We start from the raw sequence: 27482 nt of genomic DNA on the forward strand, positions 1-27482 counted from the left end.
AAATAAATAAATAAATAAAGGGGAGACCCAGATATAGTTCTCGAGCGGGTGAACACGGTACAAGTGGACGGGGTACGGCAAACGTGGTTCAGCTGGGTAGGGTAGGGGTTGCTCGGGCAACTGGGCAGGCGAACACGAATGGCTCAGCTGGGTGGGGGAGGGGTTTCTCCCGCGCATCAGCGGGGCCGGTGGATGCAGCCCAATTGGGCGGGACAAAGGCGGTTCAGCCAGGTGGGCACAGTCTGCGCCTTTCCTCTTTTCCTGCTTTTTAAAACTAACTTCTGTCTGCCCACTGTACCACTGTATGTGCAGAATTCCCACTTCAGGGCAGATGTCCCCTGCCTTCTCCTCCCCCCGTCTCCAGTGGCTCTCCCTATTCGAGGCTCCCTGCCACTGGAGGGTCCGCACGAGCTGGTTCCAGCCCCTCCCCACAAGCCCAAAGGAGCCGGGGCTGCAGCTCCATGCTGCGGCGGGCACAAGTCCAAAAAGCCAGTAGCTCCTCAGTATGGTGATCTCTCAAAAAACCGTGTTTAAGGTTCTGAAGTACTGAGACTTATGGTGGCTGCAAGAGTGTGGGTTCGCCCCCCGGAAGGTTTCCCCGCGAGTTCCCCTCCACCCGAACCCGGAGCCCCTCTCACCAGTGGCACCTGGCTGCAGTGGCAAACCTGAAGTCTCGATAAACTAGTTTTTATTGTGAAGAACTGAAAGGGAGTAATTAGGAATACAGGAAACAATGATAAAGAAAGCTATCTAAGCACATCAATATAGACGTCTAACTCTGTCTTCCTCTAGAAGTTCCCTTTCATGCCCCAGAATTCAAATAGAACTTTGCTGTTGTTGTTAAGTGTATTTGAACTCACGGTGACCCTGCATAGGTTTATGAGGGGTGTCTGGTTGGTTCGAACCACCTCCAATCCTTATCCTGTTACAGCAATTTTAGATCCAAGAGTGTTACAACAGCTTTAGATCTGACACCGAGGCCACTCGGAGAGGTGAAACAGAGTTTCAGATTTTATTAAGCCAGCTTGCTTAGAGGAGCTAACTTCTCCAGATTTTGAGCTCCGAGTGCAGGTCACTACAGGATTATATGGGGTCAGATTTGGGGAGGGGCTAGGTTGCAGACCTGTTTGAAGACAGGAGGGAAACCAGAAAATTAGTCCCGCTCGGTAACCTGATTAACATGCTAGCTTGTCTCCTGGGCAAGGAGGATTCATCCTGCTCAGTAAGCTGAATAACATACTATGCTAGCTTGTTTCCTAGATAGGGAGGATTCATTCTGCTCAGTAACCTGATTAACATGCTAACTTGTCTCCTGGGCAGGGAGGATTGGTCTTACTCAGTAACCTGATTAACATTCTAGCTTTTCTCCTGGGAGGGGAGGCATTAAGTTCATGTTTTACCTTTTCCTGTTCAATCCTACAGCACCATACCAGAACCGCAAATAGAACTTCAGGAGGGAACAAACTTCCTGCCAGTAGTCTAGTGTTTGACTCTATGTAGTCTGGGGGCTCTTGTGCCTCTTCATACACAGTCAAACCATGGTTGTGAGATGGTGGCTTATGCTAAATATAAGACTCTGTTTGTGTTTAAAGGATTCAATACAATAATTGTTTCTTAAAATAATTTTTGTTTTCATTCTCTACTGGCAGAATCTTGGTGTGGTGCTAACCACAAGGTATGAGGTTCAAACCCACCAGCCACTCCTCAGAAACCCTATACAGGGTCGCTATGAGTCAGAATGAACTCTACGACACTAACAACAACTATGACTCTACTGATAAAAGTTCAAAGTACAAAATCTTTCAGGAAGACAATTTGGCAATAAATAGTAAGCCTTAAAATCACATACACTTTGACCTGCTAATTATACTGCTAGGCATAGATCCTAAGAAAATTATTTTTTGTTGTTGTTATTAAGTGTCATTGAGTCGGTTCCGACCCCTAGCAACCCCTTCTAGGGTTTTTAAGGAGTGCTGGTGAGCTTGAACCACCCACTGTGTGGTTCAAATGACTGCAGTCCAGCGCATTAGCCCACAGTACCACACCAGTACTCGGGAAATTATTTAGAGAACATCAAAACGATTTTTATTCTTCTAAAATCTTTATATTTACAAAGTACAATTTATACTACCAAAAATTTGGAAGCAAATTAACTGCCCAACAACAGGAATGATGAAATTGCATATATATGTATTTATCCTGGTGTGACGCTATGGAATAAAGCACTGGACTGCATTATATATATATATACACATATGTGTGTGTGTGTTGTTAAGTGCTGTTGAGTCAGTTCTGACTCATAGCCACCCTATATAGGGTTTCCGAGGAGCAGCTGGTGAGCTTGAACCGCTGACCTTGCAGTTAACCCACAGTGCCACACCAGGACTCCATATATATGGTGGTGATGGTTATGGTTATGTGCCACTGAGTCAGTTCCTACTCTTAGTGACCCTGTATAGGGTTTTCGAGGCTGTAAATCTTTTAGAGAGCAGAAAGCCTCAACTTTCTTTGTGGATCAAGTAGTAGATTCGAACTACTGACCTCGCGGTTAGCAGCCAAGTTTGTAATCCACTACGCTATCAGGGCTATGTCCTAGTTATTGCTAAAGAAAATGCTTACAATATGCTTTTAGTTAGAAAAGGATATAACTGAAAAACACTCATAATATGAACTAAATTGTATAAAAGATAAAATGTATTTATGCGTGTATGGATGTGTTTGTGTGGGAATTCAAACCAGAAAAAAGTAGAAACTTCAAACCTTTTGCAATGGTCAGTTCTAGTTATAGATTTCTGCCTCCCTTCTTTCCTTTCTTCTATTTTTGCTTGTCTTTAATGTGTATTTTTCCCTTAATGAACATTAATTATTGTCATATGATTTCCAGATCATAAATTGTTGAGTTCAGTAACTACCACTTATAACACCATGTCCATAATTTTATTAAATGTTTAATTATCTTCATCATCATTTTGTTTTCATTTCTATGATCAAAAAAAAAGTTTTCCTTTCTACACCACTTATTATATTTATTCAGCAGCTCTGAGTATGTATCTATCTCTTTACAGTGTCTGTTCCTAACATTTGTTGTTATTGTTAAGTGCCACTGTGTCCATTCCAACTCATAGCGACCCTGTATATGGTTTCCCAGGAGAAACTGATGAATTTGAACCACCCATCTTGTGGCTTAAAGCGACCTTGAGGTCAGTCCATTGCTTATCCTACAGCACTACACCAGGACTCCTTCTAACACTTAGGGTAATATTAAATGTTAAGAATATAGACTTGCAGGGAGAAAAATTCAATTTATACGCTGGTTCTGCCACAAAATGGTGTGACCTTAAATAACTTACTTAACCTTGCAAAGCTTTACTTTCCTCAGCTGTTAAATATAGAATGATTATACAGTAACACATCAGCACAATGCTAATATAAACAATCTGTAAGGTTGTTTAAGATTAAATGAGATATTATATCCAAAGCACAGAGTAGAAATTAAGGATAAGAATTCTGGTATAAGAGTGCCTGGATTTGAATCTCAACTCCATGACTTTAGGTAAGTTACATAAATTCTCTATGCCTTGGACTCTTCATGTGTAAAATGGGAATAATAGTGCTACCTACATGAATATTTTGAGGAGTACATTCATTATTATTTGTAAATTCTTAAGACAAAACATACATATAGGAAAATTTTGTGCCACAGTTGTGAGGATGGCACAGGACTGGACAATGTTTCATTGTCTTAGGCTCGATGGCACCTAACAACAAACATACTGGTATTAATTATATGAAGCATTAACACAGGGATTGGCATATAGTATTTACCATCCAGACAGACCTCCTCATTTTCAAAATAGATACACAACCTGAGGTGTTTGTGTGGGTGTGTATACACTGTATGTATACTCCTTTCTGTATAACTGGTAATTTAGAAGCTTTTCTAAGACTTATTTTTTTCTTCCAAGTTCTACTTATATTCATAAAGAATCCTGGCTACAGACTGGGCTACGCATTGGGCTGCTAACTGCAAGGCCAGCCATTTGAAACCACCAGTGCTCTCTAGAAGAAAGATGAAATTTTCTGCTCTGGTAAAGATTGACAACCTCTGAAACCCTGTAAAGGGTCGCTATGAGTCAGAAGTGCCTCGACAGCACACAACAGCAAAAAAAAACTAGAAGGAAGATTTCCCTATGTCTTCATTTAGCTCTTCATTTACTGTTTCCTGCCAGCTTGCCCGATGCAAATATAGGCCATCACTGTAATCAGAATGCATCAATGCCTTTGAGTGTCGACCTCTGACTTTTTACAAGGAAAGAGTGTTCCTATACCCATCTAAGCCAGCCAGGGCTCACGAGCTCTAGATCCTTTCCCCTCTCAATTTCTCAAGGACTTTCCTCTGGAAATTATGTTTACACTCTCCTGAATCATCAATTTTTTACACTCAACTAGATCCCTAGCATCAGCACATGAACATAATCTTGTGTCGCAATTTCCCTTTGACCTCAACTTCTCCTTCAATAACTATCCCATGAGGAGATTTGGTAGTGTAGTGGTTACGAGTTGGGCTGCCAATCTCAAGGTCAGCAGTTAGAAACTACCAGCCGTTCCATGGAAGAAAGATGAGGCTTTCTGTTCCCGCAAGGATTACAGCCTAAAAAACCCTATGCAGGGTCCCTATGAGTCAGAACTGATTCCACGGCACACCATCGTCACCTTTGTAGGAAAATATATTGAAAAAACTGTTGATAATCTCCTACTCAACCTCAGTTTCTCCTTCACCTGCTCTAGATGGGCCTCCATTCCAGTCCTCTGAGACCACACTTGTCAAAATCCCCAGTGTCTTCTATGATGTCAAATTCTTCAGCCATTTATTTCTGTGACATTTTCTTTGACTGCAAAATATTCCCCAAATCATCAACATTTCCTTTTCTGGTTAAAGCCACAACTCCCCACCCTGCCTCCACCTTGATCCACTGCAGTTACTCTCCCGTGGTAGTGGCTGCTTCTCTCCCTGCTTACAGCACATTCTTCTCACAGACAACCTAGTGATTCTTTTAAATATAAATCAGATCGAAACGTTCTCATCAAAATCATCTACTAAGGATAAATTCCTTATCAAGAATTACAAGGCTTAAAGCTGTACCGATAGACCCTTTGCATGTCTCTGATGTCATTTTAAATAATCTCTCATGCATTCCCTCTAGCGATGCTGGTCTTCTTTCTGTTCCTCACACTCTTAGTGTTTTTCTTCTTGGAATTTTCTTCTTTCTCACTGTCATTCAAATGACAGTTTGTCTTCTTTTCAGACAGCTCCATTCAGATCAGTCTAGGGGAGCCAATAGACACCCTTCACCACCTTGCCCCATTTTAATGATCTGTATAACATTTACTTGTTGTAGATGGGTATTTTGTTTGTTTTCTCACTACCTGTAGAACTCTTATTTGTACATGTTCATATCCCTGAAGTTTAGAACAGTGATAAGGACTTTTTGTTGTTAAGTATTGTTGAGTCGTTTTGACTAATACCAATCCTGTATAGGGTCTCCAAGGCTTTCAATCTTCGTGGGAGCAGAAAGCCTCATCTGTCTCCTTTGGAGTGGCTGGTGGGCTCTAAATGCCAGTGCCTATCCTCTGTTTATTTCCCCATGAATTGCAGGACACTTCAAACCATTTTTTAATAATAATCCAATTGGTATACCATCTCAGTTTTTAGACATATTCTATCACTTCTATTTTTCTTCCTCTCTCTGTGTCCTGTCATTTCCTTCTCCTTTTCTTTCCATGTTTACTCCCTACCCTTTGTTTATTATTCTCTCTTTTTAAGTTATTATTAGATAGCACTCATATGAACATCATTAGGCATGCATTTTTATTCTTCGTTTTAATTAGTTTCTAAGAATCATTGACTTGGTAATGAAATAAAATCAAAGGGCACAATAGTATAGAAGGATAGAAAGTCCAGGAATAAAAGTGGGAAGTGAACACATTAAATTTCCATTATCAAAAGAAATTATTTAAATGATGTATTTGTTATATTGCCATGATTTTTCAGTAACTTTTAGATATAGTTGTAAAAATGGGAACTAGTGGACAATCTTTTGTTTTTCCCCAATATTTCTATGTTCTTATAGCTCACCAGCTGCTCCTTGGAAATCCTATGCTGGGTCGCTATGGGTCAGGATCTACTCTGTGGCACTTAGCAACAACAACATTATTGGTCTGACATTATTTGAATTGAAGTAATTAAACTTCAGGGACCATAACTATTTTATGAACTTTTACTAGACTCTTGCTTTGTGAGGTACTTAAAATGTTCTACATATAATTGTTTTAACTAAAATAAAGTATATGATGAATAACCTTTCTACCCATAGATTTATAAGTTAAATAAAATAAGTTGTGGCATGATAAAGAAATGTTGTGGTTAATATGGTCGATGTTCAACCATTTCATGAGGTGGCGTATGAGCAATGAATGGTACTGAAGGAAGAAATCCAAGGTGCAGTAAAGCCATGGGCAAAGAACAGGGCTCCGGGAACTGGTGGAATACAAATTGAAATATTTCAACAAACTGATGAGGAACTGAAGGCATCCAAGAAATTTGGAAGACAGCTACCTGACCAACTGGTTATTAAAAATCCGTATTTGTGCCCATTTCAAAGAGAGGCGACACAACAGAATGTGGAAATCATTGGACAGTATCATTAATATCCTGTACAAGTAAAATTTTGGTAATGATAATTCAAAACGGCTGCAACAGTTCATTTACGAAGAACTGCAAGAGGTTCATGCCCGATTCAGACAAGGACTTGGAACGAGGGCTGTAACTACTGACGTCAGATGGACCTTGGCTGAAAGCAGAGAATGATGTTTATCTGTGATTTATTGATTGACATGCACATGCTTTCCATTGTGTGGATTATGACAAGCTATGGAAAACATTGCAGAGAATAAATATTCTAGAACACCTGTCCATAGATCAAGAGGCAGTTATTCAAACAGAATAAGGTAACACTGAATTATTTAAAATTAGGAAAGGTGTGTGCCACATTTGTATTCTTTCACCATACTTATTTAATCTGGGTGCAGTGTAGATAATTCAAGAAGCTGGATTATGTGAAGAATAACATGTCATCCGGATTGAAGAAATACTCATTAACAATGTGAAGAGGACTTAAAATACTTACTGATGAAAATGAAAGACGATGGCCTTCGTATAAGTTACACCTCAGTGTAAAGAAAACAAGAATCCTCACAATTGGACAAAACTCAACATTTATATAAATGGAGGAAGTATTGAGGTTGCCAAAGACTTCATTTTGCTCAGGTCAACCATCAACACTCATGTTAGCAGCAGTTAGGAAATCAGATGATGTATTGCATTGGACAAATCTGTTGCACAAGACCTCTTTGAAATGTTGAAGAGAAAAATGTCAGTTTAAGGACTAAGGTGCACGTTACCCAAGCCCTGGTATTTTCAATAACCTCATAGGCATGTGAAAGTTAGACAACGAATCAAGAAGACCTTAGAGGAATTGATGCATATTACTTATGGTGTTTTGTTGTTTTTGTTAAGCGTCAGCAAATTGGTTCCGACCCATAAAGACCCTGTGTAGGGTTTCCAATTTATGGTGTAGGAAGATAATATTTAAAATACCATGGACTGCCAAAAGAACAAACAAATCTGTGTTGGAAGAAGCACAGTCAGAATACTCCTTGGAAACCAGGATGGCCAGACTTTTTCTTTCATACTTCGAATATACTATCAGTAGAGACCAGTCCCTGGAGAAGGACATCATCCCTGGTAAAGGTGATGGTCAGTGAAAAAGAGGAAAACCCCCAAGAAGGTGGATTGACATAGTGGCAGCAGCAATGGGCTCAAGATCAAGCAGCCTTTTGGTGTGTTGTGCAGAAGGTCTCTGTGAGCTGCTACCTACTCGATGATACATAACAGAAACAACAATATTTTTAAATGAAAAGACAAATTCATCAGTATTACTGTTTGATATGTTTTTGCTACAGCACATCACCCAGCACCCCCGTCCCCCAAATAAAATAGGTCTCTATGTCCTGAAGATTGAAGCAAATCCAATATATATATATTTCATCATATCTCTATCAAAAATCATATATAACAGATTTTCATCATGTCTCTATCAAAAATCATCATAATGCTTTAAAACTGTGTGGATTGATATTTAGCGTCAGATACAAGTATTAAGTATTAAAAAAAAACATATTAAAGGATTAAAAAATCACTATCAGCATAAACTGACATATATTGAATTTTTGCCATATGCCTGACAGGATGCTAATTATTCACATCCATTTTCTCATTCCATTCTCAAAATTACCTCTTGATATTATAAGTATTATAAATATTATAAATATTATCACTGACTTCATACATGAGGAAATGGAGGTCTAGAGATTACATAAGCATCCCAAGTTACAGCTGGTTAATGATACAAATTTTATACCCACACCATTCTGAAATCAGAGCTCCTAGGACCTTTCCCTGACTTTATTGATTTAGTTGTTGTTGTTAAGTACTGTGGAGTCGGCTCCGACTCATAGTGACCCTGGACAGGGTTTCCGAGGCTGTAAATCTTTATGGGAGCAGAACGCCTCATCTTTCTCCCGCAGAACTGCTGGTGGTCTCAAATTGCTGACCTTGAGGTTGGCAGCCCGACTTGTAACCACTACACTACCAGTAGCTCCCTTCTATTATGAAAGGCATACCTTTACAAATGTCTTCTTAAATTGAATACCAATTTAAGAACCAAGTTCGGTCCTGTGGGTGGTGAGAATAAAATTCACAATCTGCACTGCTACCTAAGGTGAGGCCTCCATTATGAAGAGTTGCCCCCCCACCCTCTGCGCCCTCACTAATCAACTTTACTAGAGAAAAGGTCTGTGGGTAATTCATTGTGGCTATTTTAGTCTTAGGTTGTTTGTTATTAAGTGCTGTCGAGTTGGTTCTGACTCATAGTAACCCTACGTAGGGTTTCCGAGGAATGGCTGGTGAGTTTGAACTGCTGATCTTGTAGTCCAGTGCTTATCCTACAGCACCACAACAGTCTTATAGGTTCTTTGTTTTTGGTGGTAATTTTTCTATGAATGAAATATTTCTACCTGGGTTCAGTTATTGTGTGGAGCATATAATCTGATCCTGACTCAGCACTGTACCCTCCATTTTCTTCATGCCTCCAAGAAATTCTACATAAAATAATATATTTCATGACCATTTAATCCAGAGACTACTCTCTTTTCAGAAACATCTGAATGCTCTGCTGTAGAGTTGATTCCAACCCATTGCAACACCCTGTGTAGGTTTCCAAGACTGTAAGTCTCTATGGGAGTAGACAGCCTCATCTTTCTTCCAGAATGAAAAAACAGCTTTATTTCATCAAATAGCATAAATTAAGTGAAAGAGAAGAAAATGAGCATTTGTTTATTGAGTCCTGGTGTGGCACTGTATGATAAGCACTGGACTGCTAACCATAGGTCAGCATTTGAAACCAACTTGACCACATACAACAACTATAAATGTGGCTGCATCTGGCAGTTTCTAGAACACAGCAAGCACTCCATAATTGTTCATTTTTCTTGTCTTTCTTCATTTATCTCTCTACCCTCTGCACTTCTGGTATTTTGTTCGCTGTTGCTCACCTGTGTTAACAGATGACAAAATCTAGAAACAGAAACTGTTGCATGGAAAGGGTAGAGTGCCGACTCGGCTGTTGATATTGACATGTCCTGTCTGAGGACAAATGTGCACAGCCTTGCACTTCTTTGGTAATTTGAAGGAACAGCTGTCATCTGCCCCTTCTCTTTGTCTGCTGTCCCGCTACCTGTTCCCAGTCAACTTTGAGTGGGAAAGAGCTCAGTCTTGTTCATAAAGCTTTTCAGTTCCTCACACAAAAGAAATACAAATGCAGCGCATCATGCTGAGCAGGGTTTTTTATTCTGTTTGTTTTATAGTCATGAGAACTTTCTATGAACAAAGCCCGTTCAGTACTGCATAAGGTAAAGTATGCAGTAATTCAAAGCTAAATGGTTAGAATGCGGTAATCTCTGTGTGCACCCATGTAAAGGGTGAGGACAGGGCCCTCTGTCATTTTTGTATTAACCTTTACAGACTTAACTCAATTCTCCTGTAGAGATATCACAAATGCAAACTGTCTTGGGTAGAATTCTTCTCTCCCGAGCTTTGGTACATAAAAACATAAGGTGCTTGAAACTAAATGGATTATTTCAAAATATTGTACTTTCATTTGATTCGCTAGAGTTGGAACATTAATAATTATAGTAAATATTCCTTTTAAAATAAAACATCCAAAATGTTTACAAGGAACCCTTACGTTTGTACTGATATACTCATCTGTGTATGATATTTTTGTATGTATGTTAGTAGCCTGCATTACTTTTTGTTAAACAGTACACGGTATACACACACATGTAAATGAGATGAAATGAAATTATCTCAGTTCTCATTGGTGGGTCCCCAATTAATAAATATTCAGTCTCTGATGTTCTAGTGTCAGTGACTGCTCAGCAACCCCTGTTGTTGTTATTGTTGTTAAGTGCCTTTCAGTTTGTTCTGAATCATAATAACCCTCTATACAGGACCCAGAGTCCTAGTGTGGTGCCATAGGATAAGCCCTTGACCTCAAGGTCAACTTGATCCACAAGGTTGGAGACTCAGATTTATCAGATGCTCCATGGAAACCCTGTACAGGGTCACTATGAGTCAGAACCAATTCCATGGCACTTATCAACAACAGCATTGGGTTTCCAAGGCTGTAAACCTTTATGGGAACAGTAAGCCTCTTATTGCTTCTGAGAACTGGCTGGTGGATTCAAATAGCTGACCTTGTAATTAGCAGCCCAGCGTTTATCCTATAGCACCATACCAGGCCTCTACTCTTCTTAACAATTCTAGTCAAGTGTCTGCTAAAGGTCAAAGGCAAGACATTCAAGATCCTGCATGGTACTCCTAACCACATTGGAGTCCTAGAATGGTGCTGTATGGAGTCCTACTGTAGTGCTGCAGGATAAGCACAGGAATGCTAGCTACAAGATCTGTGGTTCAAACCATTCAGCCATTCCTCAGAAACCATACACAGGACCACTATGAATCAGAACTGACTCAATGATACTTAACAAAAACAATCATACTTAACTTATTCACCATTTGTTTTTGGTATTTTGTGTGGTGCTGTGGATTAATGTGTCAGACTGTAAAGCAGTTTGAACTGCAAGGCCGGTGGTTCAAGCTCACCAGCTGCTCCTTAGAAACCCTATACAGGGTCGCTATGGGTTGGAACTGACTTGACGGCACTTAACAACAATAACAACATACCTATGAAAATGTATTAAAAAGATGTACGTTTTAAAGAGTAATAGTAAAGACTACATCTGTGTACACAAATCTCAAGAAATAAAAAATTGCCAGTAATTTGGAAGTTTCTTCTTGGGCACATTTTTCTCCATCTACTCTAGATGTAACAACTTCTTTGATTCAGTCAAAAATCATTCTTAAGCTTTATTTTAAGCACTGTTGTTGTTTGTTGCTGTTAAGTGCTGTTGACTAAGTTTCAACTCCTAGTGGCCCTGTATATTGTTCCTGTTAGGTGCCATTGAGTCGGTACCGACTCATAGCGACCCTATGCACAGCAGAACGAAACACTGTCTGGTCCTGGGTCAACCTCAAAATTGTTGCCACACATGAGCCCATTGATGCTGCCACTTTGCCAATTCATGTCAATGGGGTCCTTCCTCTATTTCTCTGACCCTCACCTTACCCAACATGATATCCTTCTCCAGTGACTGCTCCCTCCTGACAATATGAAATATGAGAGACCAAGTTTGGCCATCCTGTCCTCCAAGGAACACTCTGGCTGCACTTCTTCCAACACAGATCTGTTGGTTCTTTTGGCAGCCCATGGCACTTTCAATATTCTCCTCCAACACCATAACTCAAAAGCATCAATTCTTCTACAGTCTTCCTTATTTACTGTCCAGCTTTCGCATGCATATGAGGTTATTGAAAATACCATGGCTTGGGTCAGGCGCACCTTAGTCCTCAAGCTGACATCTTTGCTCTTCAATACTTTAAAAAGTTCCTGTGCAGCAGATTTGCCTAATGCAACATGCTGCTTGATTTCTTGACTGCTGCTTCCATGAATATTGATAGTTGATCTAAGAAGAATGAAGTCCTTGACAACTTCAATCTTTTCTCCGTTGATAAGAATGTTATTTATGGTGAGGAGTTTTGTTTTCTTTACATTGAGATGCAATCCATACCAAAGGCTGTGCTCTTTGATCTTCATCATTATACTTCAGTCATCTTCACTTTCAGCAAGCAAGGTTGTACCATCTGTATATCACAGGTTGTTAATAAGTCTTCCTCCAATCCTAATGCCACATTTTTCTTCACTGAACCCAACTTCTCGGATTATATGCTCAGCATACAGGTTGAATAAGTATGGTGAAAGAATATAACAATGTCACAAACCTTTCTTAATTTTAAACCATTCAGTGTTTCCTTGTTCTGTTTGAACAGCTGCCTCTTGGACTGTGTACAGATTCCTCATGAGCACAATTAACTGTTCCGTAATACTCGTACTTTGCAATGTTGCCCATAGCTTGTCATGATCCACACAATTGAATGCCTTTGCAATGTTAAAATAAAGCAGAGGTAAACATCTTTCTGATATTCTTTGCTTTCAGCCAAGATCCATCAGACATTAACAATGATAGCCCTCGTTCCTCGTCCTCTTCTGAATCCGGCTTGAACCTCTGGAAATTCTCAGTCACTGTATGCTTGCAGCTGTTTCTCTATTACCTTTAGTAAAACTTTACTTGCATTGGATATCAAAAGACATTGTTTGATAATTTCTGCAGTTTATTGGGTCACCTCTCTTTGGAATGGTCAAAAATAGGATCTCTTCCAATCAGTCGGCCAGATAGTTATCTTCTAAATTTCTTGGCATAGATGAGTGAGTGCCTCCTGTGTCGCCTCACTTTCTTGAAAGATTTCCATTTTTATTCCATCAATTCCTGGAGCCTTGTTCTTTGCCAATTCCTTCAATGCACCTTAGACTTCTTCCTTCAGTCTCATTGACTGTTGATCATATGCTACCTCTTTAAACGGTTGAACATGAACCATTTCCTTTTGGTTCAGTGACTCTGTGTATTCCTTCCATCTTCTCTTGATGCTTTCTGCATCATTCAATAATTTGCCCAGAGAATCCTTCAATAATGAAAGTTGAAGCTTGGATTTTTTCTTCAGTTCCCTCAGCTTGAGAAATGCTGAGTGTGTCCTTCCTTTTTGGTTTTTTGATTCCAGATCTTTGCATATTTCATTGTAATATTTGACTTTGTCTTCTTGAGCTGACTTTTGAAATTTTCTATTCAACTCTTGTACCTCCTCACATCTTCCATTTGCTTTAGCATCTCTATGCTGTTTCAGTGTCTCTTTTGACATCCACTTTGATGTTTTCCTTCTTTCTTTTCTTTTTAATGACATTTTGCATTCTTCCTGTATGATGTTCTTGATGTCATCCCACAACTTCTCTGGTCTTCAGTCTTTAGTGTATAATATATCAAATATGTTCGTCAAATCACCTCTAAATTCAGTTGGGATATATTCAAATATATTCATATTTTGGCTCAGGTGGACTTGTTTTCATTTTCTTCAGCTTCAGTTTGAATTTGCATATGAGCAATTGATGGTCTGTTCCACAATCTGCCCCTGGCCTTGTTTTGACTGATGATATAGAGCTTTTCCATCATCTCTTTCTGCAAATGTAGTCATTTTGATTTCTATGTATTTCATCTGGTCAGGTCTATGTGTATAATCATCTTTTATGCTGCCTAAAGAAGGTATTTGTAGTGAACAAATCATTGATTTTGCAGAATTCTGTCATACGATCTCCAGCATCATTTCTATCACCAAGGCCATAGTTTCTAAGTACTGAGCCTTCGTCTTTGTTCCCAACCTTTGCATTCCAATCACCAGTAATGATCAATACATCTTTTTTTTTTTTGCTTGGTCAATAAGTATATTAACATTCTTTGGAACAACTTCATAGGAAATTGCAACCCACTCCTGAGCTCTGAGAAATCTTGCCTTCTTCTGAGCTACCCAATCTTTCTTCTAGGCTAGAGACATTTTGGGATGATTCGTACTTTTCTTTTTAATATATTTCTTAGGCTTCTTCTCATAAACAGGATTCTCTAGGACAGCAGTATGTGCTTTCTTATACATCGCCTTCATCATCTCTGGAGTTACGTTGTTCTTTATGTATTGAGAGAACTGTTTCTTGTAAGCATCTTTGTCTTCTTCCATTAGGTAACATGTATAATCTGCAACATTCTGACCCGTGATGTGTTTCCGATGTATTTCTGCATTAAATTCCTTGTTTTGTGAATCATAACCAGGGAATCATTTGATACTGTGAGGGATAGACAAGCCTCCATCCACAGCACCTTTCAGAGCCCCAAAAACTTTATTTCCAGTAGTAGTTCTGGCAATGCCTGCATCCAAGTAGCAGGTGAAGACACCAGGTTGAACATCAATTCTTTCCACATTGTATTCATCCCCTGTTACCTCCACTTGGCCTTCGTAGATTTTGTCCACACCAAACCTATTGAGAAGCCTGCGGGCCAGCAGCAGGCCAGTACAATATGTTGCAGCATAATTTGTCAGACCAACTTTTACACCATACTTTGGGAGTTCATGAGCATATGCTGCACAGACAATCATATCCCCTTCTATATGGGCATAAGCAATCTGGCAAATGATATCTCTGTTGGTTACACTAACAATCATTCTGTATTTGGGTGTGTTGTATTTATTTTTATCTTGAATTACCAAGTGTTTTTGAGCATAGTAATCAGTTTTACTCTCCCGTCTTCTTCTAAATTTCATTTGATACCTCTTGAAGTAGGGTTTGTTTTTGACAACTTTAACAAAACCCATCCTGCAGAACAGAAGCCGGCATACGTGGCTTGCCACAGACTTGCAGACCCAGCAGCTCTTCAAGGGGGAGAAAAGGCATTATCAATACATCTTGATTGCATGTTTAATCAATTTCAGATTGAAGATGTTAGTAGAATTCTTCTATTTCATCCTCATTGGCTTTAGTGGTTCGTGCATAAATTTGAAAAATAGTGGTATTAACTGGTCTTCCCTGTAGGTGCATGGATATTATCCTATCATAGACAGCGTTGTACCTCATCACTGGTCTGGATATGTTCTTTTTGACAGTGAAAGCAATACCATTCCTCTTCAATTTGTCATTTCCAGCATAGTAAACCATGTGACCATCAGATTCAAAATGCCAGTACCAGTCCATTTCAACTGACTAATGCCTAAGATATTGATGTTTGTGTGTTCTATTTCATTTTTGATTTATACTTCATACATTCCATGTTCCTATTATTAATGGATGTTTACAGCTGCCCCATCAGCAAATGAAGGTACCATGGGCTTTACTCCTACGGGATTTATCCCATTTATGTCATCACGATCAACTCTACTTTGAGGAGGCATCTCTTCCCCAGTTGCATTTTGATTGCCTTCCAACCCGAAGGACTCAGTTTCCGGCACTATATCTGACAGCGTTTCTCCATTATTCATAAGGTTTTCAGTGACTAAATATTTGGAAGTAGTTTGTCACTCCTTCTAGTCTGTCTTCGTCTGGAAGCTCATCTGAAATCTGTCCAACATTGGTGACCCGGTTGGTATTTAAAATACCGCTTGCATAGCTTCCAGAATCATAGCAACTCACAAGCCATCACAGTACAACAAACTGACAGACAAGTAGAGTTATCAAATTGTGTTTGGTGGGTTTGCACTGCGAACCTTATGATTAGCAGGCCAGTGTTCATCCTACAACTCCACACTAGGATGCCAACATTTTTTTTTTGTATTGTAAAATGTGTTTCTGGTATTTAGCAATCTCTCTAAGATTTATTCCTGTTAAAGAATATGTTGATTATTGATTAGTGCTATTGGATCAGTTCTGGCTTACAACGACCTTTTATATCAAGGGTGGGGAATGTGTGGCCTGCAAAATCATTTGGTCTGGCAATGCCAAGGCAACAGCAGTTCTAGCCATCACGTTGTTGTTAAGTGCTGTCGAGTCGGTTCCTATTTGTAGTGATCATATGTAGGGTTTCCGAGGAGGAGTTTATGGGGTTGAACTGCTAACCTTGTGGTTTGCAGCCTAGTGCTCATCCTATAGCAGCACACCAGGAGTCCAGCATCACGTTACTGTTGTTAAGTGGCATGAGTTGGTTCCGACTCATAGAGACCCTGTATAGGGTTTTCATGGAGAGGTTGGTGAGTTTGATCCACTGCCCCTGTGGTCCAGTGCACTATCCTACAGCACCATACCAGAACTCCAAGTCATCACATTCTTCTGTGGTCTTGGTCTTCCTTATTCATTGTCCAAATTTCACCTGCATATGAAACTATTGCAATATATCATGGCTTGTGCAGCATATTTGCCTAATGCAGTATGTCATTTGATATCTTGACTTATGGCAGTCAAGGAATGAAACCATGATATGGGTCAGGAGTACTTTAGTCCTTTAACATCTTTGCTCTTGAACACAGTGGTATTGTGCATCATATTTGTCTAATGCAATATGTTGTTTGGTTTCTTAACTGCTGCTAACATTACTGTTGATGGTAGATCTGAAGAAAATGAAGTCTTTGACAACATCAATCTTTTCATCATTTATGCTGGTATTATTTATTGGTTCAGCAATGAGGGTTTTTGTTTTGTTTTCTGTACATTGAGGTGCAACTCATACAGAAGGCTATGGTCTTTGATCTTAAATCCTCTTGCTTTCAGCAAACAAGGTTATATCATCTGCATATCTCAAGTTGTTAATGAGTCTTTCTTCAATAGTGATGTCACGTTTTTCTTCATATAATCCAGTTTCTTGAATTTTATGTTCAGCATACAGACTGAATAAATATGGTGAAAGAATACAGCCCTAGTGCACAACTTTCCTAATTTTAAACCATTCAAAGCCACTTTGTTTTGTTCAAAGGACTACCTTTTGGTCTGTGTACAAGTTCCCCATGAGCACAATTAAGTGTTCTGGAATGCTTATTCTCTGCAATACCCATAGCTTGTCATGATCCACACAATCAAAAACCTTTGCATACTCAAGAAACCACAGGTTTGTGGTGTTGTAGGACAAAGTACTGGATGACAAGATGGGTTCGAATTACAAGGTTGGTGATTTGAACTCATCAGTCGCTCTTCAGAAACCCTGTAAAGGGTCACTATGAGTCAGAACTGACTTGGCAACAGTTAACAACAGAAACAACAAACATCTTTTTGGTAATCTCATCTTTCAATCTAGATGCATTTTATGCCACCAGTGATATCCCTCATTCTATGTCTGCCTCTGAACCTGCTTGAACCTCTGGCAGCATCCTATCAATGTACTGCTGCAGACATTTTTTTACTTACCTTCAGCAAAATTTTACTTTCATGGGCTATTAATGATATTGTCCATTGATTTCCGCATTCCATTGGGTCTCCTCTTTTTGGAAGTGGCACGCATATGGATCTCTTCCAATCATTTGGCCAATTTTCTTGGCATAGATGTCTCCAGTGCTACATCAGTTTGTTGAAAGGTTTCAATTTACATTCCATCAATTCCTGGAGCCTTCTTTGCCAACATCTTCAGTGCAGCCTGGACTTCTTCTCTTGATCATATGTTATCTCTTGAAATGGTTGAACATTAACCATTTGTTTTTGGTATAGTCACATTGTGTATTCCTTCCAGTTTCTTTTGGTGCCATCTGTATCATTCAATAATTTGGCCATAGAATCCTTCAACATTGCAAGTCAAAGCTTACATTTCTATCTTCAGTCCTTTCCACTTGAGAAAGGCTGAGCATGTTCTTCACTTTTGGTTTTCTAACTCCAGATCTTTATAGAATTCTTTATAATATTTGACATTGTCTACCCGAGCTGCCCTTTAAAATTTCTGAAAAGCTTTTATGACCCCTCATTTTTCCATTTGCTTTTGCATCTTTATGTTAGAGGGCAAGTATCAGAGTCTGTCCTGAGATCCATTTTGGACTTTTCCTTTTTTCTTATCTTCTTAATTACCTTTTGCTGTTTCCCTATATGATGTTCTTGACGTCGTCCCACAACTCTCCTGGTCTTTGTTTTTTGGTGTCTAATGCATGAAATCAGTTCTTCAGATGGTATCAAAATTCAGGTAGGATATGTGCAAGGCCATATTTTGGCTCTCCTGGACTTGTTTTTATTTTCTTTGACTTCAGCCTGAACTTGCATATGAGCAATTGATGACGGTCTGTTCAACAGTCTGCTCTTGGTCTTGTTTTAGCTGATGCTATGGAACTTTCCACCATCTATTTCCACTGATGTAACCAATTTGATTTTTGTGCATTCCATCTGGTGTGGTCCATATACAGAGTAATCTTTTGTGTTGTTTTAAAAAAAAGTATTTGCAATGAAGAAGTCATTGGTCTTGCAAAATTCTATTTTGCCATCTCCAGCATCACTTCTCTCACCAAGGCCATATTTTCCTACTACTGATCCTTCCCCTATGTTCCCAACCTTTGCATTTCTATTGCCAGTAATTATCAATACATCTTGATTGCATGTTTGATCAGCTTCAGACTGAAGATGTAGGTAGAATTCTCCAATTTCATCACCACTGGCTTTAGTGGTTGTTGTGTAAATTTGAGTAAACATTGTATTAACTTGTCTTCCTTGTAGGTTTATGGATATTATCCTATCACAGACAGACTTGTACTTCAAAATAGATCTTGAAATGTTCTTTTGATGATGAACGTGACACTGTTTCTCCTCAATTTGTCATTCCTGGCATAGTAAACCATGTGATTGTCAGATTCAAAATGGCCAATATCAATCCATTTCACCTCACTGATGCCTAGAATATGGGTGTTTATGCATTCCACGTCATTTTTGGCAACTTCCAATTTACCTAGATTCATAGTTCATACATTTTATGCTCCAATTATTAATTTATGTTTATAGCTGTTTCTCCTCATTTTAACTTGTCCCCCATCAGCAAATGGTTCCAAAAGCTTTACTCCATTAACATCATCACAGCTAACTCTCTTTGAGAAGACAGCTCTTCCCTGTTGTAGTTTGAGTACCTTCCAACCCGAGGGACTCATTTTCTGGTACTATATCTGACAATTTTCTGGTGTTCTTCATCATATTTCAATATTCAGTATTCTGGTGCTGACAGTGTTATACTGCTATTCATATGGTTTTAGTGACTAAATATTCTGAAGTATTTCATCTTTCCTTCATCTTCGTCTGTCTTAGTCTGGAGGCTCAGCTGAAACCTGTTCACCATTGGTGACCCTGCTGGTATTTAAAATGTTGGTGGCATAGCTTCATGCAACATGCAAGCCACCACAGTATAACAAAATGACATGCAAATAGAGGGTTAATTAATTTTCAGTGCTATATAGTGTTCATTAATATTCTATTCTACTGAATCTAATCAGCCCTTAACTTCATCTACTGAGTTCTTAATTGTTACTATTATAAATTTCCATTCTTAGATTTCTACTGGGTTTCTTTTTAATAGACTTCTCCATCATGTCCTCTATTTTCTTGAACATAATAATCACAGTCATTATCAAGACTATGTGTGATAACTGGATTACCTAGTTGTGGAGGATAGAGTGGGCTGTTTTCAATGATTTATTTTTTTTCTTGATAATCAATCACTGATCAATTCCTTATCTGTACACATCTATCTTGAATCCTCCACTAGTATCAATGATAAGCAGATGTAAGTGATCAAAATACGTAAAATAAAGCCAATTCATAAAACACTACTAATATTTAGTATCAGCAGGACGCCCTAATCATTACATATTTGTCGATAGAATAATTGTGAAAAATATACTCTGCCTTGGTTGGTGTTAACCCATTTATATAAATTATAGAGGCACTGGGAAGAATAGTTCTTATTTTGCCTTAGATCTTCATTTCTCATTCCACAGGTTGCCTGGGTGTAGATTAGCTCCCCATTTTTTGTTATCATGAAATCCTGTTTTCAAAACAGACATGCACATTACTAATTATTAGTTGAATTTATCCCCTTGTAAATTACAGACCTTCCTCTTGTTCCAAATTCCACATCAACACCTACCTAGATCTTCAAGCTAGAATCCAAAGTGTCAACCAGGACACTTCGCCCTCTCTCATGCTTCCAGTGCATCCATTCTGGAATCCTGTTGTTTCTTCATCCAAAGTATCTTCATGCACATTGAACTTCCTTGTCCTCACCACCAGTGCCCTAAGTCTAGATTGTCATCATTTTTCATATGGATTATTCCACTAACTTTAAAACAGGTCTTCCAGAATTTGGTTTCTGACTTACTTGGCTAATTGTTTTCAAAACTCCTAAATTTATGAAACAAGCTCATTTGTGATCACATTACTCTGATACTTCTTGTTGTTGTTGAGTGCCGTCAAATCCATTTTGACTCATGGAGACCCTGTGTAGGGTTTCTGAGTAGCTTGTGGGTTTGAACCACTCACCTTGTGATTAGTAGTTTAGTGCTTAACCAATAGCACCATACCAGGACTCTTACTCTGATACTTATAAACACCTAATGATTCCACCTAACGATTCCTTGCTGTCTATAGAGTAAATCTCCGTTTCCGTAGTAATAAAACCAGGACCTGTTTTACTTTGCAAGCTCTCTATAAAAAAAAGTATTCATTGCTGTTCTCCACTGCTCCCCCACCTTAATGCAGAAAGTATCCTCTAATCATACAGAACTAATCTCTATTCTTCAAAGCATATGTCTGCACGCAATTTATCCTACTTAGTGGGAGTCCTGGTGTAGTGCTGTAGGATAAGCAGTGGATAGGAGGGTTGGTGTGAACCACAAAGCTGGCAGTTCAAACTCATCAGCCACTCCTTAGAAATCCTAAACAGGATCGCTATGAGTCAGAGTTGACTCAACAGCACTTAACAACAACAAAGAGACATAGCGCAGTGTTTCATGTCGCACAAACCAGGACTAGAATATAGATTTTATCAGTTAATAGTAATTAATGATTACTTTTCTAGGCTTCAGTTCCTTAATCTGAAAAATGGGGATAAAAACATTGTTACCTAATTGGGTGGTTGTGATGAATGAATTATACATGGAGTATGATACTGCAGCCTTGGTAAACCCGATATAGGGTCGCTATGAGTCGGAATCCACTCAACAGCACTTAACAACGTAACAACAATTATTATTTCGATGCACGTCTTCGTATTCCTGAATTTTGAAACTCTGGCCATCCTTTTAAAATGAGGGCTCAGTTTTTACCTGCCCAATGTAGCTTTCCTTGACCTAGATATGTCCAAGCATGATCTCCTTGAAGTCCTTATTAATCATCCTTTTATCTGAGTTCCCAGAGCATTTTGTAATTCTTCTATTAGAGCATGTGTCTTCAAATATTTGTATTTACGGATCTGCCTCTCCTACTGGAATGTAAGCATTCCACAGACAGGGTCAATGAGTTGTTTAGTTTCTATCCTGGGGCCTAGTACAGAATCTGCCATGTAACAGGCATTCAGTAATTGGTCACCAAATTGAATTTGTTAGATACATTAAACGTTTTCTTTTTCTTCTCCTTTACACTGTTTAGAGGTGGTTGTCCTCATTAGTCCTGGTATGGTGCTGTGGGTTAATGCACTGGACTGTAAAGCCATTTGAACTGCAAGGTTGGCGGTTCAAGCTCACTAGATGCTCCTCAGAAACCCTATACCGGGTCACTATGGGTCAGAACCAACTCGACAGCACTTAACAACAACAACAACATCTTCATAATTGAAAAGATAAAATGTCTAAGTAATATCACTTTCTTATCTTCCATTTTTATGACACTAGTTCAAGTTGGAATCATTTATATGATATATAGCTTCTAGAAACCAAATTTAGTAACAAAGGTTGAATATATTTAAAACATTTTTCATTATCTTGGGTTCTAAACCGTGATGTTGTGCCGTCAGGATAGTTGCATCTCTTACTTGGGAGGAATGCATGAATTCATTAGGCCACTCACACACTGTGTGATTTGGGATTTCACAACAGTCATCAGGCAGATGTTCAAACATCAGAGAATGGCTGCAGTGTTTTAGACACAAAAGGCAAGTGCCTAGTGCAAACCTTAGCTATTACAATAAATCTCTGTAACAAAAAATCCATTTGGCTGAGCACACGGGGGCAGAGCATCAGACCAGATTCACCAATAACATTTACTAAGGAGGAGGGGAGACTTTCTTTCCACTATGAAGGTGATTATTAAATAAAGAAAAGTGTGCAAGATGACTGCCAGGATTGTACTTTAATGTTTGCTCTAGGGTGATATCTTTAAAAACTTTTTATATTGAGTTATTCCACATTTATAAAATAAAATGGATTTGTTGGACAAGATACAATATTGTGTGGCCCATGTTTTTGTACAGAACACTCAGTAACAATTTAGAATCAGTTGCCCACTTAACAAAGGCTGTTGCCCTATTGTTCCCATAGTCAACATCTTACATGGCCCCGCTTGTATCTCCTGACTTAACCCTGGAGGAGCTCTGTTTTCTCGGTTTCCTGATCTGCAAAATATATAAAGCAGCAACTAGCTTGTGGGATTTGTGTAAGAATCAAATGATTTTATAAAGCACCTTACCAAGTTCTGAATACATAAATTCACAATTTACAAAAACATTCAGTTAATAATTACTGTTTCTTCAATTCATTTTTAAAGCCAGTATTCATTGATCTTCAGGTACTGAACTAGGCATGGAGGTGTAATGGTGAGGAATGCAGTCATGGTCCCTCCCTTCAGAGCGCTTCTGGTTTTGTGACTTAACATCTGAGGAAGTGTCAGAGCACTAGGGGTCAATCAAGTGTATCTTATCTGGGTTATGGAGCAAGGATTGCACTGGACAAAACAATAGAGATTTGCTATGGCAAGGCACATGGAACCTAGTATTCTCCAACAGCTCTTCACCACCACCACCACCACCACCACCACCACCACCCCCCACTTCCCATGAAGTTGCTTCCATCTCAGAAATCCCTATCTCAGCATATGGCCTTCATGTCTGCTTATGTTGTTCAAATCAAAAGTCCAGATTTTAATTCCTTCCTACCCTCTTCTTTCCCTCTCATTATGTTTAATCCATCTGCAAATTCTTTCAGTTCTTCTTGGAAAGTATGTCGTCTTCGGTGAGTGCAAGTCCCAGCTTTTTTCTGACCTCCTGAAACAAAAAACCACCAAGGTGACTGGCCTAAGAAGGAGGAAATGTTGAATATATTTTAATTAGAATTTAAATTTTAGTGGCAAAGAGAGTAAGGTTCACTGTTTGCAGCTGTGAGATTGGTCATTATCTCCTTGTGGTCCTTTGCCAATTCTTCATGTCTGGAGGGAGGTATTTATACAAGAGATTCCAAATAAAGAGTGCTCTGTGTGTGTATGTTAGTGTTTCCTTTTGTCTGAAGTGAGAAAGCCTATAGATGCAAACTGCATCTCCCCAACAGACTCCTTGACTGGAAAGGAACACAGAAGTTCTTGTCAGATAAGCTATCCTACTCTTCTTTGGAAAAATATAACTATTATTTTTATAGAAGGAAGGAAATAATTCAATACAAATGTTAGTCAATAAACTTCAAATGCTGCAATTTCATGTAATAAAGCCTTTCTTATTGGTTGATGGGAGAAATATGAGCAATTATATTTGTAACATGAGCAATTTCTTCCTTGGGAAATCTATGTGCTTTTTTCCTTTCTTTTCTTATTGGTTCAATACTTTACACCTAAGGAGCTCTGGTAGCATAGTGGTTATAAATCGGGCTGCTAATCTCATGGTCAGCAATTCAAAACTACCAGCTGTTCTTGAGAGAAAGATGTATTTTATTTCGAACTGCTGGCCATACGGTTCACAGCCCGATTCATAACCACTATGCTACAGCCTCTGAAACCCTGTAGAGTTGCTATGAGTCGGAACCGACTCCACGGCACATAACAACAACAACAACAATCTTGGTTCAAGCTCACCAGTCACTCCTTGGAAACCCTCTGCAGGGTTGCTATGGGTTGGAACCAACTCAATGGCACTTAACAACAACAACAATCTCAAATTGGAGTCTTGGTATGGCACTGTAGGATCAGCACTGGATTGTGAACCACGGTGTCAGTAGTTCAAATTCACCAGCTGCTCCTTGGAAACCTTAAACAGGGTCGCTAAGAGTAGGAACCCACTGGAAGACACTTAACAACAACAGTCTCAAATTGCAACTCTTATAAGGTAACTTTGATCTCAGAGTTCCCAAATGTGAAATCTACTGTCTCAAGGAGCCTGCAGAACAAAGGAAAACGCTATGAGGCTTTTATCACACATTTTAACTACACAATGGACCCCACTGAGAATTGTGCCCTATGGACTCAGAATGAAGCTGTTTACCATAAAATGCACCCCCTTCCTACCAGTTCTCTCTTGCTCAGTCCTTTTAGGACACCTTCCCCAAGAGAGTTATTTATTTTCTGTACCCTCATCTCCACTGAGGTTTATTTTACAATATTTGAGATCGTTCTTGAGAAAGATTTTAGATCTAGACAAGAGCTCTCCCTTGAATGATCAAGGGACTGTTCTTTAATTAGTTGACATTTATTGTTGTTAAATGCAGTCGAGTTGGAACTCATACTGATCTTGTGTAGGGTTTCTGAGGAGCAGCTGGTAGATTTGAACCACCGACCATTTGGTTAGTAGTCAAGTGCTTATCTAAAGTGCCACACCATTTGACATCTCAAAACTAATAAATGGTTTTGTGTTATGCTTACCTTGTATCAAGCAGAGTGTTAAGTGCTTTTTATGAAGGGTCTTATTTATTCCTGCCAGCAACCCTAAGAATGGGATATTCTTTTTTATCTTTTCTTTATAGAAAAGAAAAAAAATATATATTCTTTTTATCGTTTCTTTATAGAAAAGACAAAATGAATATTTGGAATACATAAATAAAATAAGCAATCTAATTCAAATAGTGGATTTTTTGAGGCTTAATGCCTGTTCAAGCCAACTTGAAGACTGAGCTTCTTAATTAATGTGAAAATTATTTATTATTCCTTAGTCATCCATAGAGAAATTGAACTCTTGAATTGAAGTCTCTTGTCATAATTTAAAGTGTCAGTCTCTGGGCAAAATATTCTCTATGCATCATTTGATTCTTCATAATTCCATTTTCAACATAAAGTTCAGTTCAGTCCAACATGTTGTTGTTGTTAAGTGCTGTCGAGTCAGTTCCCACTCATAGTGACCTTATATAGGGTTTCCGCGGAGCAGCTGGTAAGTTTAAACTATTGACCTTGCAATTCAAACTGATCTTGTGGTCCAGTGATTATCCTCCAGTGCCCAATTCTGTTGTGGTGCTGTAGCATAAGCACTGGGCCAATAACTGTAAGGTTGGTAGTTTAAATCCACCACCAGCTGCTCCTCCGAAACCCTATACAACATCATTATGAGTTGGAATCCACGCAGCAGCAATTAACAACTCCTCGGATGACACTGTTAGGTAGGCAGTGATGCATGGGTAACATACTGCTCTTCAAGGGGTTGACATATGTACATCTAACACAAGCACTGAGTGACATAGAAAGAGCTTCCACTAAGAGAACTAGAAGAACAGAAGAGAAGAGGAATGACTTCAGCTAGATGTCAAGCAGGATATTGTAGGTAAGAGTCTGAGTTCCCAGCTAGGCCATTCTGGGTTTGAGTACCAGCTGTCATTTATAAGCTGTGTGGCTGAAAACTTTGTCTAAAGCACAAGATCAAAGAGCACAGCCTTCAGTATGGATAGCATCTCAGTGTAAAGAAAATAAAAATCCTCACCACTGAACAAATAAACATTCTTATCAATGGAGAAGATTGAAGTTGTCAAGGACTTCATTCTTCTTGGATGAACTATTAACACTCGTGGAAGCAGCAGTGAAGAAATCAAATGATGTATTGAATTAGGCAAATCTGCTGCACAAGACATTTTTTTTTCACAAAGTCACAGAAACATTTATTAAATAAAACTATCAAAATGTGAAGCTATTGCTTCTCGACATCTAGGTCTATAGTACACTTTATTTAATGCTTTATTTTGAATTATGTGGTAGTTTACATGGGAGGACATCAGCTTCACATTGCTCCCATTATATATTGTTTCCTTGGCATGGTTACAATCCCTTCCATGCATCATCCCTCAACCAAAGGGTATACCCTGCAAGCCTGCCCCCCGTTGTCCGCATACTGCCCTCCCCTCCGTATCCAAAGTCTCCAACCATTCCAGCTCCCCATGTCATCATCTCTGCCTCCATCCCTGGCATCACTGCTTCTCTGGGTAGGGTTCTGTTCTCTGTTCTTCTCCTTTGATGGTCCCAGGGATCTCCGCTCCTAGACTGCAAGTTAATCACTCCCTCCCTTTGCCCCAAAATGTCTACCTTTACATTTCCAACCCTTATAATCAGTCCTTGTAACAATTATTCGCTGTTGTATCACAAGAGACCTATCCGCATCTCCTTTCATCAGCACTGACTAGATAGTATGGATACTACTCAGTGGAGAGTCTACCTTGCTCTACGCCCTCTGGATCTAGGTTCCTTCTTGAAAGCTTGAAAGCCAGTCACTTCTTGCCTCTATAGCACCCCCATTCTGGGTAGCCAATGTCCAAGTTGCCCAAGTTGCTCATCCCTGCCCTTTCCATATGCGGAAGAGGTGGGAATGATCCTTGCTGAGAAGATTTGTTCTCTCTTTTGAGCTAGTGCTTCCATAGGTGTGTGTCAAGTTCATCAAATTGTATCAGATTATTCTTTTTTCCCTCTTCTTTCTTCTTCTATTTGAGCTCTGATCATCCAGCCATTGAAGCCAGGTCAAATGGGTATTATCTGCAGGTGTGGTGGTACTTATGCATGTGCCCTGTCTTCTTATCAGCTGGACGCTTCACTCTCCACTCTAGTCCTCTGTGGCTATGTCGTTGACTCTGGGTCCAAGAGTCCCCTGGACCAACCAGGTCTCCATCCAGGTTCACAGGAGTCTGTTGAGCATTGTAGGGCTTAGCTCACAGCTCGTTTCTGTTTTTCCCTCACTTCCCGTTATCAGTGACGAATGTAGTCATCAATCCGAGAGCATGCATTCCCATTGAGCCTTAGTCTTAGAAGGTGGTTTGCCTTGAGGGGGACCCGACCACTTGCCTTGATGTCTCCTGGGCGAGCCACTTGTTTGTTCTTGTAGTAATCAGTCGGCCTGCCTATATTGTTTTGTATTTTTCCTGTCAGTCTTTCTTTCAGGAAGTATCTTCTGTTCTTTTGGACACTCCAGGCTGGTCTGCTTGTCCTTTCAAGTGGACATTTCCCCTCAGAAGATTCTGGATGCTGTTCAGGATTCCACCTATG

The 27482-nt window shown here is 39.3% G+C and overlaps 1 protein-coding gene and 1 pseudogene across 3 annotated transcripts in view; one reads left to right on the forward strand and one right to left on the reverse strand.

The window, feature by feature from the left end:
• Positions 1-27482, forward strand: part of JAKMIP2 (janus kinase and microtubule interacting protein 2) — a 307935-nt gene that overhangs the window by 55554 nt on the left and 224899 nt on the right. The window lies entirely within an intron of this gene.
• LOC102824307 lies at positions 9601-14995 on the reverse strand (annotated as a pseudogene).

This window comes from Chrysochloris asiatica, unplaced genomic scaffold (genome assembly GCF_000296735.1).
Source record: "Chrysochloris asiatica unplaced genomic scaffold, ChrAsi1.0 scaffold00280, whole genome shotgun sequence".
Taxonomy (NCBI): domain Eukaryota; kingdom Metazoa; phylum Chordata; class Mammalia; order Afrosoricida; family Chrysochloridae; genus Chrysochloris; species Chrysochloris asiatica.